Here is a 17,570-nt window from a genome sequence, read left to right as displayed (position 1 = left end):
CCAAATGAAAATAAGCGGCTTGATATTAATAGGGTTGCATGAATCACTCCACTTACCAAAGTGAACTCATATCATGCGCCCTTTCCCCTCCCCACTAACAAAAAGTCCTTCCCATGACAGACGTGGAGACGCAGAGGTGATCTCGGTCTTTAGTAAGCAAAGCACGTCATAATAACATCCCTTACCTTCCTCGATGACCGTAAGGACGTGGCCGGCGCCGTTATTGACCTAATAAAGTTTGGAATTCTCGAAGATGCACATTGAGGACGGTAAGCTACTCCCAAGCTCCGTCTGTTGGTTCCTTGTGCAACTTCGATTGTTCTGGTCAATCACGGAGTAGCAACTACGAATAGTACGGTCATCTATGCTCATGCTCATGCTCATGCTCATTCTACTTTTTTCCCTTTGGTGATTTTTTCAGCTCTTCTTTGTACTGCTCTTTATTCTGCCAAGTACCAGACAATTTAAGCTTGAGTGTGGGTTCTTTCCCAAATGTAATACATTATTTATTAACTTCTTTGAAACCAGAGTGGATCAGGGAGTACGTAGAAATTAAAGCACATAAACGGTTCAAACCACTCATTTTACTGAATTTTTGAACCAGAAATGATAATTCTGCTGTTTTTGGCAAAGATTTGCTTATATTTTTTCCGCTAGAACCAACCCTGGTTCCAAAGATGCCGATTATCGCTTCTTCTCGGCAACGGTGGATTCCTCCGGAATGGCTGCGCCCAAAAAGCCGAACCACGGCGCTACCGAATTGTTGCAAATATTGATGAAGGAATTGCTAATAGAATTAAATGTTTGCACACTTCAGCCTTCAGTCTTTCTTCGGTTTGTGGGAAGAGGGCGAGCAAATTTCCAACGATAAACAAATTTGCAGCGGTAGATACTTCCGAGGAGAGCTGAGTCGTCGTCATCGCCGTCGTCGGCTTTGGAGCTTCCTGTTTCCGCCTTGGGACGGGCGGGAGGAAGAAAGATGAAAGCAAAGCTAAATTTATTCATCAACGTGCTCCCGGAATTTCGTTGGCAAATTTGTTTTCCAAGAAGCGAAGCGACTACGACGGCGGCAGACAAAACGGATACGGATGGGCAAATCAATGCGCTGTAATTGAAATATTAATTATATTTATATGCAAACAGACAGCACGAAAGTTGCCCGGCGCACACAAAATCGATATCTGCCGGCGACTCCCTGCCCTCCGTCGAAGTCGAGGTCCGAGGAAACTCAATTAAGAAATATCAATCCAGCGAGAGGTGAATGGGTTTGAACACTTGTCGAAATAAGCTCGAGCACGTTGCAGGCGGTCGTGCAGTGGGGCATTATAATACTGATATTTATTTTCGGGTTCACACTCGTTTCCTCGCCCCAGGAAAAAAAAAAAGCGCAGTAGGCGTTGCCGCGCGCAGACGTGTTTTGATCTGCTCGCCGCATTTCGTTCGCGTTTGAAAGTTTTTTTTTCCTCGCGATTCTGCTGACGGTTTGGTCGGTGCTACGCCATCCGGATGGCTCTTGCGCGTGTGAGAAAGTGTGAAATATAATTTTCGAGAAGATTTGTGTTCAAACATAGGATTGTGTTCATATTGGATCCGTGTTACTGGAGCAGCTGGCAGCGCTACAACATCCGGAAGAGTTTTAGTGTCTTGTACGTGCCGCTGCCAGCAGAGGATTCACGCCAGCGGCCAGAGGTGCCGAATTTTTCGTTTTTTGGCTGATATATCACGCCATCAGATTTGCGAATCAGTCGCTATCAACGATTCGCGAGTGGTTCCAGAATCAAACAGTGTGGCCTCTTATTCGTAATTATGTGAAAGACCAAGTGACGTGTGATCTATTGATGATTGAACACGAGCGTGATGGTGGTGAGACGAGGAGCGTGTCGAACAAGCCTATCTGCGCTGTTACGACGTTCCCATGGTGACGGCAGCGCTACCTTAGATGGATTCCGGTGAGAAAGTTCTGATTATCGTTACTATAACAAATTGAACTAAATACACGCCAGTTTCGAAGGTTACCTTTGAAGCAGGAAGTGTGTTTGCATTATCGTTATCCATTTGATAACGGTAATGCACATATGCGGGGCTTGTTGTAAGTGAAAGTGACCTCGGAATGGGCGTGAGTAACCAGACATTCTGAAACGGGTCACTGGATCCCAACAGAGCTATCACCTTTCAACTCCCGGGCTAAAGATGATTTCAGTTGTGAGTGTGAAACTCAGTAAAAAACATACAGACAACTGCAGACATCTTTCTTCCATAATACCACTGCCGGACAGTGGGAGTTGAATTGTATACACACACACACACACACACACACACTCGTTTCCTCGCCCCAGACACAGCGCCGGTGTGTTGTGCATCCAGACAGGCTCATCATCATCGTTGTCAGTTTCCCAAACTAGCAGACCCAGTTCGGAAAATCCGCACTCGTCTAACACTGCAAATATTTGCATAGGAAGAGCACACATTGCATAAATTTTCATTTTGTTGTAATACCAAACATTCAATTTCTATTTTAATATATAAAATTCGTTCCCATCGTGGCGTGTGCTGCTCGGGAAGGGTGAGATACCGGTATGCGTTTGGTGCAGCAAGTGGGTGGGAGAGAGCTGAGGCCCCGCCAGGATGGGAATCCGACATATTTGAACCCTTCGAAGAACCCGGGCTCGTTTGTATCTATTCCACGTCCGATCGACAGGAGCTGAACAGTTTCACTGGTTCGCAACAAGGTTGGTATGCTCTGCACATAGGTGTGTAGGTAGTGCAGTGTCTCGATATCACTTCGTATATTCTCTGCAGTACCGTCGACGTGGGGGAATGGCAAGTGCACTGTGGGACTACGTATTACATTGTTTGCAGATGCAACGGCACGAGTTTCAAGGGTTACTTGAAAGAAATGTTAAGACGATATGCTGTCAAGAATGAGAGTTTTCCCAAGAAATCAACAGTTTAGATAAGGGGTATTTTATGAGCTAAGCAGATTTTAGAGGCTGTTGTTTAGCCTTTAAAGTTGTTCAGTCAAGGGCTGAAAGTCTCTTTACTTATTTAATAAAGATAAATGAATCAATCAATTTAAAATTGTTTTAATTTTAAGTAATATTGAAACTAGGAAGTTTGCATAAGATAGTCGGGTAACCTTCTAAGCAGCTTCTGAAGAAACTGTCTCAACCGTCTGAATGTAGAAGCAAAACTGTAAGTATCTACCATTAACACTATATTTGTTCATCACACCCTAACTACTCGACCATTTTCTCAATTTAATTTCATCGATGCTAATTTAGACCCATGGCATGCAGTCCACTCTAATTGTAATAGCAAAGTTTTATTATTGTTTTTTCCGAAAGTTTGATCCATTCTCTGAAAAATACTTCAAGGTAACTAACATGCCTTTGCATTTGATCTTGCAAATATACAAAATAGTTTTCGAATTTTCACACCGTTCCCCACGGCATACAACTGCATTGCTTCAAAAAGCCAAACGCACTCGCTTCGTGCACTTCATGACAGGAATATGCAAGGCCCTTCCTATGCATTTCCAATGTCAAAAATGTCTTTCATGCATTGCATCGTGTGCATTCCTCATCCGTTCCACTCCACGTGCTCAGATATGTATCCATCTGCAAACTGCAACATAAATGTGCATTTGTATTCTCCGCCCTACGCAAATGATCCTACGACGAAACACACGTAGCAGCAGCTTCTGCAATCCTTTACTTTCACACCCGCACTCGTTCCGACCGGCGTGGCGTCTGACATTCGCCGGTTGACCAAATCTCCCCCCGAATTACCGATTCGTCGTCGCCGGACACATTACAAAAATGTTGTACATGAATTTATGGCACTTGGACACCGAATCCGGTCGGCCGTCTCGGTTTTGGGAAATTTGGTTCCCGTTTCCCGGACCGGCCGGCAAACCGGTCGGTGGTGGTGACCAGAACGAACAACGGCCACTGGACACTCTCTATTTGTCAAGGGCAAATATTGGAAGTCATCCGTTCGGCCGGTCGGCTTCGGTGGTCCTGCTGGCGAAGGGCTCTTCGCCAACAGCAATGTGTGTGGTGGCAATTGTCTGATGACTGGACTGGACTGGTGGTAGTCAAATAGTCCCGACTCTGCGTGCCTTCCAATTTCTGACCCCGTTCCGTCAAGTTAAGCCGTCGTCGTTGTCGAATGGTAACTATCATCGGTCATTTGGGGGAAGTTTTCTGTTTGATGTAATCGAAGTCAAATTGTTCGATGTAATCGAGTGGCTGAAATTTGATGTAAATGGTTTCATTGGGGGAAATGAGTTTTTCAAACTGGGGCTGACTATCTTTGCATTTCAGCACATAGTTTCAGGTATATCTATGGATAGGCTTAGTGGTGATTGAGTAGAGGTAGTGCTTAGAGGTCGTTGAGCAATTACCAGCCGCCAGAGACTTTTAACAGGGGTCTTGAACTTAGGAATAAATTTTGGGACTGCAAACGCCCAGATAAAAGCAAGGCGTACAGCTGGAGATGAATGTCACAAGGCAAAAGACCGTGGTGAACCTCATTAGGGCTCTTACGCGTTGGACCTTTTTCTCTATGCTACTCGGATTTCCATATGAGCTTATCCCTTTGGAGCCGGAGGAGTCATATATGACCTCAACATAAAAATGGCTTTATAGATTCACTCACTTAATAAAATAGAATACTGTCTTCGGCAAAGTTGTTCCAAATTGTGTTCTCTACCCGGGCAGAAGAAAATAACAAAAGAAGAAACAAAAATTAACCCTTAAAATTGAATAGCTGAATGGCAAATTTTGTAATTAATTTGGTGGGAATTAGCTAAAGGAACAAAAATAATTACTAACTTTGTATCAGAAAATAACTCAATAATAACTAATTTTATCATTATAAGAACAAACCAAGGACAAAATATTTTAATTGTAGAATAAATGCATCAGTTATTATCGAGTTATTGAGAACAAAGTAAGTATAAAATAAGTTATTTCAAAAAAGTTCAACATAATTGTACATTTTGTTCTTATGATTGAAAAAAACTGTATTTTAAGTCCAGAAATGTTTCATCCTTGGTTTGATTTTGTAATAACACAATTAGTTACTACTGAGTTATTTTTCGGTACAAAGTCAGTTATTATTTTTGTTATTTTCGCTCTTATTCCCAACAAACCAATAACAAGCTTTACCATTTAACTGTTAACAGCACTGTTTGATCTTCTCATATGATTCTCTCTGACAAAAAAAAAAGTTTTACATAAAATCGAAGCAATTTTTTTATTAAATTTAAAACCGATTTTTAGTTAAAAGGCGCGGAGATTTTGGCAATTTAATAATAATAAATAATTCTCGCTAAAACGGATAAACCACTATCTCGCTAGCTTGTTACGATCGAAATCTTTTGTCTCCAAAAACAAGGAATTACCCTAGAATTTCTTTGCGAATTCCTTAAAAACTTGCCTTTACAAATTTCTTCAAAAATTTCTCCATGGATCCCGTCTGAAATTCTTCAAGGGGATCCTCTGGAAATTTAGAGATTCGTGACAAGCACTTGACAGACCATGGTTACTGATTGTGCTGTATTTGCTGAATGATTTTTCTTTATGAATAGTGTGCGTTTGTAGCACCGCTTCCTAAATCAAATGATCATGTTACAGAATATAACGGAAAATCTTCCTTGTGTTCCACCTCAAGTGTCACAAGTGTCAGAAATTTTTCTGGATATTAATTCAGAAATTTCTCTAGGCATTCTTTTGAAGAATCTAACATAAATTTCTACAGAAATGCTACTTAAAAATCTTTCTAACAAATTCTTCCGATTATTGGGCCAAAAGTTTCTTCACAAATTCTTCCAAAAAATCTTCCCTGGATTTATTACAAAATTTTCTTCAGGGATTCGTTTAGAAATTCCTCCTATTCTACAAATTCCTCGAAGATTTTTTTCAAAGCATCTATAAATCAATATATCCATGAATTTGAGCAGAAATTCCTCCAGGGATTCTTTCAAAAATTCGCTGAGAGATTTCTTCAAAATTTTTTGTAGATGTTTCTTCAGAAATTTCTCCCGAGTTTTCTTTGATAAAACTTTCAGCGATGCTTTCTGAAACAATTCCTGAATTTTTCATAAAATGTTTCAAAAGTTCCTTTTTAGAAATTGTGGGGTGTCTGTGGAAGTTCTTCTTAAGATTTCACCAGATATTCCCACAGCAACCCCCAATTTCTCCAGAAATACCACTAGGGATTCCTCCAGAAGGTTTCAAAACTTTCACCAGGGTTTGCTTTAGATATTGCTTCAGGGATTTTTTTTTGAAAATCTGAATTTCTGTCAGAATCTTTCTGAGATTTCTTTAGAAATTCCTCCAGGAACTCTTAAAAAATGTGAGATCTATTTGGGAATTTTCTGCAAGGATTCCTATTGAAACTACCCAAATTTTTCGAGGGATTCTTTAGAAAATCCTCCTTGGCTTTTATTATAAATTCGACTAATAATTTCTTCAGAAATATCTCCAAATTTTCCTTCAGAGATTTCTTTACAAATTTCTCTGAAGATTATTTTGAAAAAACTTCCTCAGATTTTCTGATAATTTTTTCATGGATCCTTGCTGAAATTCATCCCAGGATTAATTTTAAGCTTCCTTCACGAGTTCCAAAAACAATCTCCCAGGGATTTTTAAAGAAATTATTTCAGGGTCTTCCTTGGAAACATCTTGTAGGTTTATTCTAAAAAATCATCCAGGAAATCCTGAAGAAATTTAGTGAGAAATTCTTTCACAAAATCTTCTAGGATTCCTTAAGACTTTAGAATGTTCACCAGAAATTTCTCCATGATTTCCTTAAGAAAGACTTAGTAGCTTCTTAAAGTGTTGCATTCCTTCAGAAAATCCTTCAAGGCTTCCTTTCAAAAATCTTACATAGATTGTTGCACAAATTCATCTTTGAATTTCTTCAGATTTCTTTTTCATTGAGATTCCTCTAGAAATTTTTTCAAAGCATTGATCTAGAAAACATTTCATGAACTTTCTCAAAAAAAAAAAAACTCTATGGATTTTTTTTAGAAAATGATTAATGGATACATTAAGAATAAGAAATTCAGAACTCCTTCAAACATTTCTCGGAAGGTATCTTAAGAATTTTTTTTTCAAGGATTGCTTTAGAAATTATATATGAGATTAGTAAGAAAATTTACAAGATTTCTGCACATCCCTGTAGATATTCCGGTCTCTATAATAAAGATAACTCAACCAATCAATCAATCAAATCAACCTTCAAGACATTTCTCTCTCAGAAATTACTCCAAGGATTTCTTAAGAAAGTCTTAGAAAATGCTCCAAGGAATCCTGCAGAATTTTTTTTGGCAAAAGGTTATTGCAACCATAACAAATTGCTAATGCTCCATAGAAAATCAAAAAGCGCTCCATTAAGAATGAACATATGTTCCATGAAAATGTGCAATGTTACCCTATATTATTGAAAACGTTCCATACTTCATAAAAAATGTACCGGTAAAACATAAAGTTTTCTCAATGGAAGTGAAATTTTGCACCAATAAATAATACTGAAATGCTCCACAATAAAATACAAATGCTCCATAGAAAAATGGAAATGCTCCATAAAAAATTAAAATTGTACCCATAGAAAATTGAATATTGCTCCATAGAAAAATTAATTTGCACCATATAAAATTGCACCATAGAAAACAGACAAATGCTCCATAGGTATTATCAAACAGCACCACATAGAATATAATTTGCTCCATAACAAATTGAAAATTCTCCAGAATTTCAATCATTTGCACCACTAAAGCAGTGCAATGTAAAGCAACTCAGCCCTGTCAAAATTAATTATGAGAATGTGCTATCTATAGAGGATTTTCAATTTTCCATGAAGCAGTTTATATTTTCTATGGTACAGTTTGATAATACTTATGGAGAATCCATTTATTTTCTATGGTGCAATTTCAATTTTCCATGGTGCAATTTAATTTTTCTATGGAGCAATATTCAATTTTCTATGGGTACAATTTTATTTTTTTATGGAGCATTTGCATTTTTCTATGGAGCATTTGTATTGTATTAAGGAGCTTTTCAGTATTATTTATTGGTGCAAAATTTCATTTTTAATGAGAAAATTTTATGTTTTACCGGTACATTTTTCATAAAGTATGGAACGTTTTCGATTATTTGTGGGTAACATTGCATATTTTCATGGAACATATGTTCTTTCTTTATGGAGCGCTTTTGGATTTTCTATGGAGCATTTCTATTTGTTTATGGGTGCAATAAATAGGCTGCCATTTTTTTTAAAGTTTCTTTCAGTGATTCTCATAAAGATTCTTACGGAATGGCTGGAATACAATTTCACAGAAATTCCTGCAGAAATTCACACCGATTTTATCAGAAATTTCGCTGGGTAATCCTGTAAATATGTTATCAGAAATTGCTCCAGGATTTCCTACAAGGGTACATATATCTAGGAATTTTTCAATGGATTCTTCCAGAAATTCATTGAAAAAATGTTTTGGATTTTTAGGATTAGATTTTTTTCGAAAATATCTTAAGTGATTTTACTAGGCAATCTACTAGAGGTTTCCAGGTGTTTCTTAAGGTATTCTTCGTGGAATTTCTTCAGAAAATACATATATGGACTCTTAAAGTAACCTTTTTTTTTCAGAAATTCTTTCAGAAATCAATTTATAATTTTCTTCAGGTTTTTTTTTGAATTCCTTATGAAATTTCTTCTGCGATACTTTCGGAAATATATTCAGAGACTTCTTCAATATTCCTAGAACTACTTCAGAAATTTTAGCAGGGATTTATTCAAAACTGTCTCTGGATTCTTTCAGAAGTCGTCCTAAAATATCCAGTATACCATGAGGTTTGAGGAAACGTAATATTTGACATACCACTTGTCCTCAATGTGGATTGCGTTCTTACATTCGTCAAGAATATTAAGAAGATATTTTATATTCTGGGATATTCTAGGTATTCGAAATAATCCGATATGACGTCCTTCAAAGCTACAGGAATAATTTACTGTGCTTTCGCTCCTCAAAATAACATTGCATAATACGCTAACATCCGTGATTCTTGAAATCTCTAATGTCATTCAGAGACATTGTAAAGAATCATATTATATGTCAGTCAAACTACCTTGTACTTCAGAATTTCAGATCTGCACTTGTAATAGTAACCAGATCTGCTGTACCCAGAATCATTGCATAATAAATCGTGGTTACTGTGCCAATCTGAGGTCTAATAGCTAGTATACATCATTCAGGATGGTCCAAAATGTCTAGTTTTTGTCAGTTGCAGAAATTATTATTACTGTGAACCAAATATATAACCTCCCCGGGAATTTCATGAGCCATTCCAAGATACTTTTGAGATGTTCCAGGTGGTTAGAACTTCAAGTCTAGACAGTAGCTTTTTTCCACTACGTTCAGTAGTGTTACATACATTTAAAGTTACACAAAGCATTTGACCAAAAACGTTAATATTTATTTCCCCCTGAGGAAGATACTATCTCTGTATCGAAACGTCGAGTGAATCTTGCTGGGCCTACGTTTCCACTGGAATTCCTTCAATGTATTGCTCGTTGAGCACCAGCTCAGCTATCCATTGAAGGGCTTCCTTTGCCCACCATTGCATGAATTTGCGGCCGAATTGGCGATCCAAAGCCTTGTCCGCTAGGCTAGTTGGAGACCTCACGACAGTAAGTATTTCATATTGTTTATTGGACCTGGAAGATGCAAACATTACGGTCGGTAATTCTCTGTAACTCTGTAGCTTGTGCGGCTCCGTGGTTGTGCGGCTAGTGTCACTAAGCTCTTAATCGCATCGTGCTTATGAGCGCGGGTTCGAATCCCGCCGCAGCTGTCAGGAAAAGTTTATGGCTGTGCCACTGGGTGTTGCATGTTAGTCCGTTGTCTATTGTTGTGCTTCCTTCAAAGTCGAAATAGCTCACTGGAAGCATTGAATGTGTCCTTGTCTTTTGAAACTACTAAGAAGATATTAATGTGGCTGCAGATTTCATGAATAGTTTTCAAAGAATTTCCGAATATCTCGAAACTATGTCATGACCTGCAGTAAGTATAGCAGTTCATGCAATTTAATTAATTATACCCAATGTAGCAGCTGTAGATACTACACAATTCAAAATAGTTACATCGAGTTAACTGTAACAAAATCCATTGCTTTCAACACAATTCTCCACTGGATTGTTAAATTACAGGTTCTCTGTTGTATGGAGCTTGCTTACAATTTAGTGTGCAAGAAATTCTTTTATGTAAATTCGCATTAAATGAAATGCAAATTTAAACGTTTTAATATTTACGTTAAGTGTAGTTTTCAGAATTTCTTTCTGTGTAGAACATCCCAACTGATCTGATGATGGCTATTGAACATTCAGAAGATTCAGTGGATCTGGTAGATGACAAATCGTAGCTTTGTATAATGCAAAAAAATGCTGTTACACCCGTAGGCTTTAGGGTGTAAACTCAAGGATGATTTGGATGACCTAGTATGTCCCAACTGATAAGGACTTTTTGTACTCGAAGTCGAGCATAAGCAAGGATCTCAAGTAAGGCTAGCTGAGACTTCGTAAGTCAGTGATGGCAGACAACCAGGACCATGATGAACTGCATCAGTAGCAGAGCTCGTTAAGCTGAAAGTTCCGAATGCTACCCAGACTGAGGCATTCGCGAGTAGTCCGAAGGGTACGCCAGACGATATTGCTTACGCCAAGCAACCGCAGAAGCGTGAGAGGCAACAGTCAGGGGAGGGCTATCCTGGCGGCGTTCGCAAGGCCAGAGGTTTATCAACCCAGGAAGTAAAGGGCACTAATGCCAGTTGGTCGGACCCCGGCCAGGCGTCCCGGAACGCTGGGAAGGGTGGGCCTGAAAAGATCGGCTGTCCCGGGTTGAAGGGTATTGGATGGAAAATAGCGGAGAAAGCAGTAAAACACGTCTTTACAGGTCGAGGTTACAAACTGGTGTGATTCTTTATTCATCTCCTTTTGCACTTCATTCATACCACCATTGTGTGACACTAATGGTCCATTCACACTGTCAACTCCTTGCATACCCAATGAATGCGTGATGCTTAATGGCACAGTGATGCTCAAAGGAACAGTGCTGCCATCAGCCCCCACAGATTCGGAGGTTCGTAATCCCAAGGTTGACGGGGTCTTCTTCTGCAGCTACTATACGCTTCCGCGATGGTCAACCGAGCAGTTTACCGAACAGTACGACGGACGGCTAAGCTGACAGGACGAAAGCCGGTGTTTATAACGGATAACATCAATGCCAGGGTCGTGATAAGTGGAAGCCGTTTTACGAACCAGCGGGGTCAGACGCTTCTACTGAGGGCCGTCAACCGAGGATCCAAAGGACGGTCCGCAATAGAGGTGGCTGAGCAGCAGCTTGGCAAAATCATCGACTTTGCGTCCACTAAGTCGAACATAAGCAAGGACCTGAAAACGGCCTTGCTTCGACTTAGGGCGTCGATCGACGATGCCAAGCAGGAGCACGCGGCACTCGCGTTGCTGACTGCTGCAGCAGCGGAGCCTGCAAATGAGAAAGTGCCGAAGTTTACCCAAACGGAGGCCTTCTCCTTCGCAGGAAGTCCAAATAAGGCGGAAGCGACTGCTCGCGACAAACGGGGCAAGCAATCGCAGAAGCGGGCGAGGCAACCGTCAGGCGAGGAGCTGTCTGGCGGTGCCCGCAAGGCCAGGCGAATCATTACCCCGAAAGTCGGTAATAATGCCGGAAGGTCGGACCCCAGCCAGGGTTCCCGGAAAGTTGGGAAGGGTGGGCCTGAAAAGGCTGGCCCGTCCCGGAACGATGGGAACAAGGGGTTGCGACCGCTAGTGGGCCCTCAACAGCCACAGAGTAGGGCGATCCAAGGGGAGGACCCCCCTTGGACGAAGGTAGAGCGGAAGAAGAAGAAGGCGAATCCGCAGGTAGTAGCGCAGGACGCCAAGCCAAGGCGTAGGAGGGCAGGTGCCAAGCGCGAGAAAGGCGATGCTATCGTCATCAAGACGGAACAGTCCAAGTACTCGGACGTCTTGAAGATGATGCGAAGCGACGCCAAGCTTGAGGGTCTTGGAGCCGACGTACGCAGTATTAGACGTACTCGTACGGGCGAGATGATCCTGGAGCTGAAGCGCCAGAAGGAGCACAAGGGCGCCGCCTATAAGAGGCTGGCAGAAGAGGTCCTTGGTGAGGGTGTGCAGGTGAGGGCTTTGACACATGAGGCGACTCTGAAGGTCAAGGACATCGATGAGATCACCGAAGTGGAAGAGCTCGTCACGGCACTGCGGCAACAGTGCGATGTGCAGGTGGCCGCCGCAGCCGTTAAGCTACGGAAAGGGCCAGCAGGGACACAGGTAGCTTTGGTTCAGCTACCTGTGGCGGACGTCAAAAAGTCCGTTAAAGTAGGGAGCATAAAGGTGGGTTGGTGTGTATGTCACCTGACATTCCACGAGCCACCAGAGGTTTGCTTCAGGTGTCTGGAACCAGGACACAAGTCGTGGGACTGCAAAGGCCCCGACAGGCGCAAACTGTGCAGGCGATGCGGCGCTGAAGGTCATAAGGCCCAAAGCTGCACGAGTCCGCCCATCTGCATGATCTGTACCGGGAAATCCTCGAACAACAGACATCCGATGGGTGGTCCAAGGTGCCCGGCCTTCAAGAAAGCCGCAGTGAACAACAAATCACAGTGCAGGTAACGCAGCTGAACCTGAACCACTGTGATGCGGCTCAGCAACTGCTTTGTCAGGCAGTTTCTGAGTGGGAGACGGATATCGCCATCATATCGGACCCATACCGAGTACCCGCCGGCAACGGCAACTGGGTCGCGGATGGGACCAGAAAAATGGCGGCGATATGGACGACGGGTAAATACCCCGTTCAGGAGTTGGTGTCTACTACCTATGAGGGCTTCGTGGTCGCCAAAGTAAACGGGGTCTTCTTCTGTAGCTGTTATGCGCCTCCGCGGTGGCCGATCGAGCAGTTCACGCAAATGCTGGACCGCTTAACGACCGTGCTAACAGGGCGAAGGCCGGTGGTAATAGCGGGCGACTTTAATGCCTGGGCCGTGGAATGGGGAAGCCGTTTCACGAACCAGCGGGGTCAGATCCTGCTAGAAACACTGGCCATCTTAGATGTCGACTTGGCTAATGTCGGTACCAAGAGTACCTTTAGTCGGAATGGAGCGGAGTCAATTATTGACGTGACCTTTTGCAGTCCTGGCCTAACAAGTAGTTCGAACTGGAGAGTAGATGATGGCTACACTCACAGCGACCACCTGGCGGTTCGCTACAGTATCGACTACAATAACAGCAGACAGCGGATAGAAGAAGAGGCGGCTAGGTCAAGGCCAAGCCCTCGCAGGTGGAAGACATCATACTTCGACGAAGGGGTATTTAGGGAGGCGCTCCGCCGTGAGCGAAACTTAATCGGTTTAGACGGCGACGAGCTGGTAGCGGTGCTCTCACGTGCGTGTGATGCGACCATGCCTAGGCGAGTCCACCCTAGAAATGGGAGGCCACCGGCTTACTGGTGGACCGACGCGATTGCGGACCTGCGCCGCGCCTGCCTAAGGGCTAGGCGGCGGATGCAGCGAGCACGATCAGAGGAAGAGCGAAACGAACGGCGGGTGGTGTTCGCCGCTGCAAAAGCCGCGCTTAAGACCGAGATAAGAGCAAGCAAAAAGGCCTGCTTTGAGGGTCTCTGTCAGAGTGCCAATACGAACCCGTGGGGTGACGCCTACAGGATCGTTATGGCCAAGACGAGAGGTGTGATGGCTCCTACAGAGCAATCTCCAGAGATGTTGGAGGGGATCATTGGAGGACTTTTTCCGCGTCATGATCCTAGTCCTTGGCCTCCTTTCGTAGGACAGCCGGGGACTGGGGCTGGCGATGAGGAGAGGGTCACCGATGTGGAACTTGCGGGGATAGCTAAGTCCCTTAGCGTAGGTAAGGCCCCAGGTCCGGACGGAGTTCCGAACCTGGCCTTAAAAGTAGCTATTGCAGAGGCTCCCGAGATGTTCAGGTCTGCTATGCAGAAATGCCTGGACGAGGGAGTTTTCCCAGAAGCTTGGAAGAGGCAGAGCCTGGTACTATTGCCAAAGGCGGGGAAACCACCCGGAGACCCGTCGGCATATAGACCAATATGCTTGATTGACACGGCGGGGAAGGTGCTCGAAAAGATCATCCTCAATAGAATGTTGCGGTTCACCGAGGGCGAAAATGGTCTTTCGAGTAACCAGTACGGCTTCCGGAAGGGGAGGTCCACCGTAGACGCTATCTTGTCGGTTACAAAAACCGCCGAGAAAGCACTCGAGCCTAAGAGGAGGGGAATTCGCTTTTGCGCGGTAGTGACTCTGGATGTAAGGAATGCGTTTAATAGTGCCAGCTGGTCTGCTATTGCCGATGCGCTCTTGCGTCTGGGGATACCGGAGTACCTGTACAAGATTCTCGGAAGTTACTTTCAGAATCGTGTACTAGTCTACGACACGGAGGTGGGTCGGAAGTGCTTTCACATAACCTCAGGAGTCCCGCAAGGTTCCATCCTGGGTCCGGTGTTATGGAATGTCATGTACGACGAGGTGTTGAGGTTAGAGTATCCAGTGGGAGTGGTGATTGTCGGATTTGCCGACGACATTACGCTCGAAGTCTACGGTGAAACGATCGAGGAGGTAAAGTTGACTACCAACCACTCGATCAAGGTTGTGGAGGCGTGGATGCGGTCCAGGAAACTGGAGCTGGCTCACCACAAGACAGAGGTGACGGTTGTTAACAACCTGAAGTCGGAGCAGCAGACGGAGATCAGTGTAGGAGACTGTACTATCCTGTCAAAGCGCTCCGTCAAACACTTGGGCGTGATGATCGACGATAAGCTTACCTTCGGTAGCCACGTCGATTATGCCTGTAAAAGAGCCTCCACAGCTATTGCGGCACTGTCCCGGATGATGTCCAATAGCTCTGCGGTGTACGCCAGTAAGCGCAAGCTTCTGGCTAGTGTTGCTACATCCATACTTAGGTATGGCGGCCCGGCGTGGGGCACCGCGCTAAGTACTAAATGCTACCGACGGAAGCTTGAAAGTACTTACAGGCTTATGTGCCTGAGGGTTGCGAGCGCGTACCGTACCGTGTCACACGACGCTCTCTGCGTCATTACTGGTATGGTGCCTATCAGCATTCTTATCAGTGAGGACATGGAGTGCTTCGAAATGCGCGGCACAAGAGGCATACGCAGGACTGTCAGGATGGCCTCTATGGTCAAATGGCAGCGCGCGTGGGACAGTTCCACCAAAGGAAGGTGGACCTATAGGTTGATACCGAGGGTAGATAGTTGGATTAATAGGCGCCATGGGGAAGTCACATTCCACCTGACACAGGTCCTTACAGGTCATGGTTGCTTCCGACAGTATCTACACCGTTTCGGGCATGCGGATTCTCCCGAATGCCCAGTGTGCAATGGTTTAGAGGAAACGGCGGAACACGTTTTGTTCGTGTGCCCGCGTTTTCGCACAATGCGTGACCGCATGCTTGCCACATGCGGGGAAGACACAACTCCGGACAACTTGGTCCAGAGGATGTGTAGGGATGAGTTTGGCTGGAACGCCGTTTCAACGGCTATTACCCACATCGTCTGGGAGCTACAGAGGAGGTGGCGCGTGGACTCGGAGAATGGCTAGTCCAGATGCAGTACAAGAGGTGGTCCAGGGGTTCGGAGTCGGCTTCGTAGGTCATACCGGTGCCCTGCGGTCGAGATCGACCCTTACAACGATTAAGTGGCCGCGGAGAGGAAGTCCCGGTAGCGGTGCTGTCGTGGCGTCGGTCTACTGGGTTGGATCCGAGCCCGCGGTTGGAAAGGGGTCCCCGGCAAGGGTCGGGGTAGGTGAGATCCTGCTGTCTGCAACCTACGGGTGCATCTGATAGGGCCTGAAGGGTAGTGATACCCTTCCTTGCGGGCAGGTCAGATCGGGTTGCACGTGGGCATCAGTTCTTGATGTCCGCTCAGCAGTAGGGCGCGGGCGGGGTTGACCCTGCCCGCCTTCCGAGGACAAAGGGAGTGGCGAGGACCACTCGGGAAACTGGCTAAGCGCCAGCATGCTACCGTGATGGACTCTCCAAAGCGAGTCATCGATGTTCGTTGCTGCAGGCTACGCAGCTAACCTTGTGGGTGCGATGTGCACTAGCCCCTCTCTGAAGCAATACCTTCTTGGTGGTTCCGGAGAGACGTAGGGTTTGGCGACCATAGGAATGGTTTAGTGGGTACGAGGAGAGAGTAGTCCTGGATTTTACTTTTGTTGTAGAAGACAGCCTGTCAGACCTACACTACCCTAACCTTCTGTTAGGGTGTCTGTTGAGCAGATTATCCCCCTATGGTTTAGAAGGAAAAAAAAAAAAAAAAGACGCTTCTACTTAGGGTTACTGGTCAGTAGTCATGCTCGAGGTTCGATCTGGCTAATATTGGTTCTGAAAGTACCTTCAACCGGAACGAAGCGAAGTCGATCACCGACGTTACGGTTTGTAGTCCTGGTCTACCAAGTCGTTGGAACTGCTAGATTGATTATGCCTACAATCACAGCGACCAAGTGGCGGTTCGCTATAGTATCGACAATAAAAGACTTTGCCAAGCTCTCGCAGGTGGCAGACGCCATACTTCCAACGACGAGGTTTTTAAGGAAGCGCTCTGCTGTGAGCGAGACTTATCCGGTCTGAGCGATGATCAGTTGGCAGCGGTGCATTCGCTTGCAATGCAGTCGTGCCTAGGAGAGTCCAGTAAAGTTTTATTTTATTGTACCATGGTTTTACCTCTCTAAAATAAAAACTCTCATTTTTGAGTAACGCCCATGCCGCACAGGGACTGTGTTGGAAACACACATTTTTTAAAATTGCTCGTACGCTCACATTTTTGCAAAATATCAATATTTTTCGGTATTTGATGGTGGTTTATAAACCCAGTGAGGTTGCCATGTCGAAATTATTGCAAAATACATGCTCATGTGAGCGTACGAGCAATTAAAAAAAAATGTGTGTTTCCAACACAGTCATGTGCGGCATGGATGTTTACTAAAAATGTGCAGGCCGAACACATTTTTGAGCGTAGCCGTTTTTGCGTGAACAACTTTTTGTATCCCTTTGACCTAAAAATGTTACTTGGGTGCTATCTTACTTATAATTGATGTCGATTTGTTTTACCCCATCCTTCAAACCATAATTTGATTGAAAGTTGAGCACCAACTTGAATTGTAAATTTTTAACGACACTCCCTTCTTTTCTCACGAAACTTTCCCCAACTTTCCGTTCGTTTGTTTTTCCCAGGAACCCACCTCCGCCCGGCTGCAGTCGGAATCGATGGCTGAGTGGGTGTGCTCGGAAGCGGGACAAAGAGCAAAAGTCATAACAATCAAAAGTTTACTCCCCTTCCGGAGCAAAATGATGCCATTCATTGCCGTTCTCGATTGTCTTCTTGTTCGTGGAAATAAACTGAGCTGTAGGCGGGGGTACTTCTCTACAAGCACCTAAAAATAATACCAAAACGAAATATCGAAAGTAATTAAGAAGGGAACGTGATGATT

The 17,570-nt window shown here is 44.1% G+C and overlaps 1 protein-coding gene across 6 annotated transcripts in view; it reads right to left on the bottom strand.

Annotated features, from left to right (window-relative positions):
• The window catches only part of LOC109423842 (CUGBP Elav-like family member 4), a 592,493-nt gene that overhangs the window by 47,601 nt on the left and 527,322 nt on the right, over positions 1–17,570 (bottom strand). The window lies entirely within an intron of this gene.

This window comes from Aedes albopictus, chromosome 2, assembly GCF_035046485.1.
Source record: "Aedes albopictus strain Foshan chromosome 2, AalbF5, whole genome shotgun sequence".
Lineage (NCBI taxonomy): Eukaryota > Metazoa > Arthropoda > Insecta > Diptera > Culicidae > Aedes > Aedes albopictus.
The sequence above is the reverse complement of the archived record's forward strand: the minus strand, read 5'-3'. Positions and strand labels throughout refer to the sequence as shown.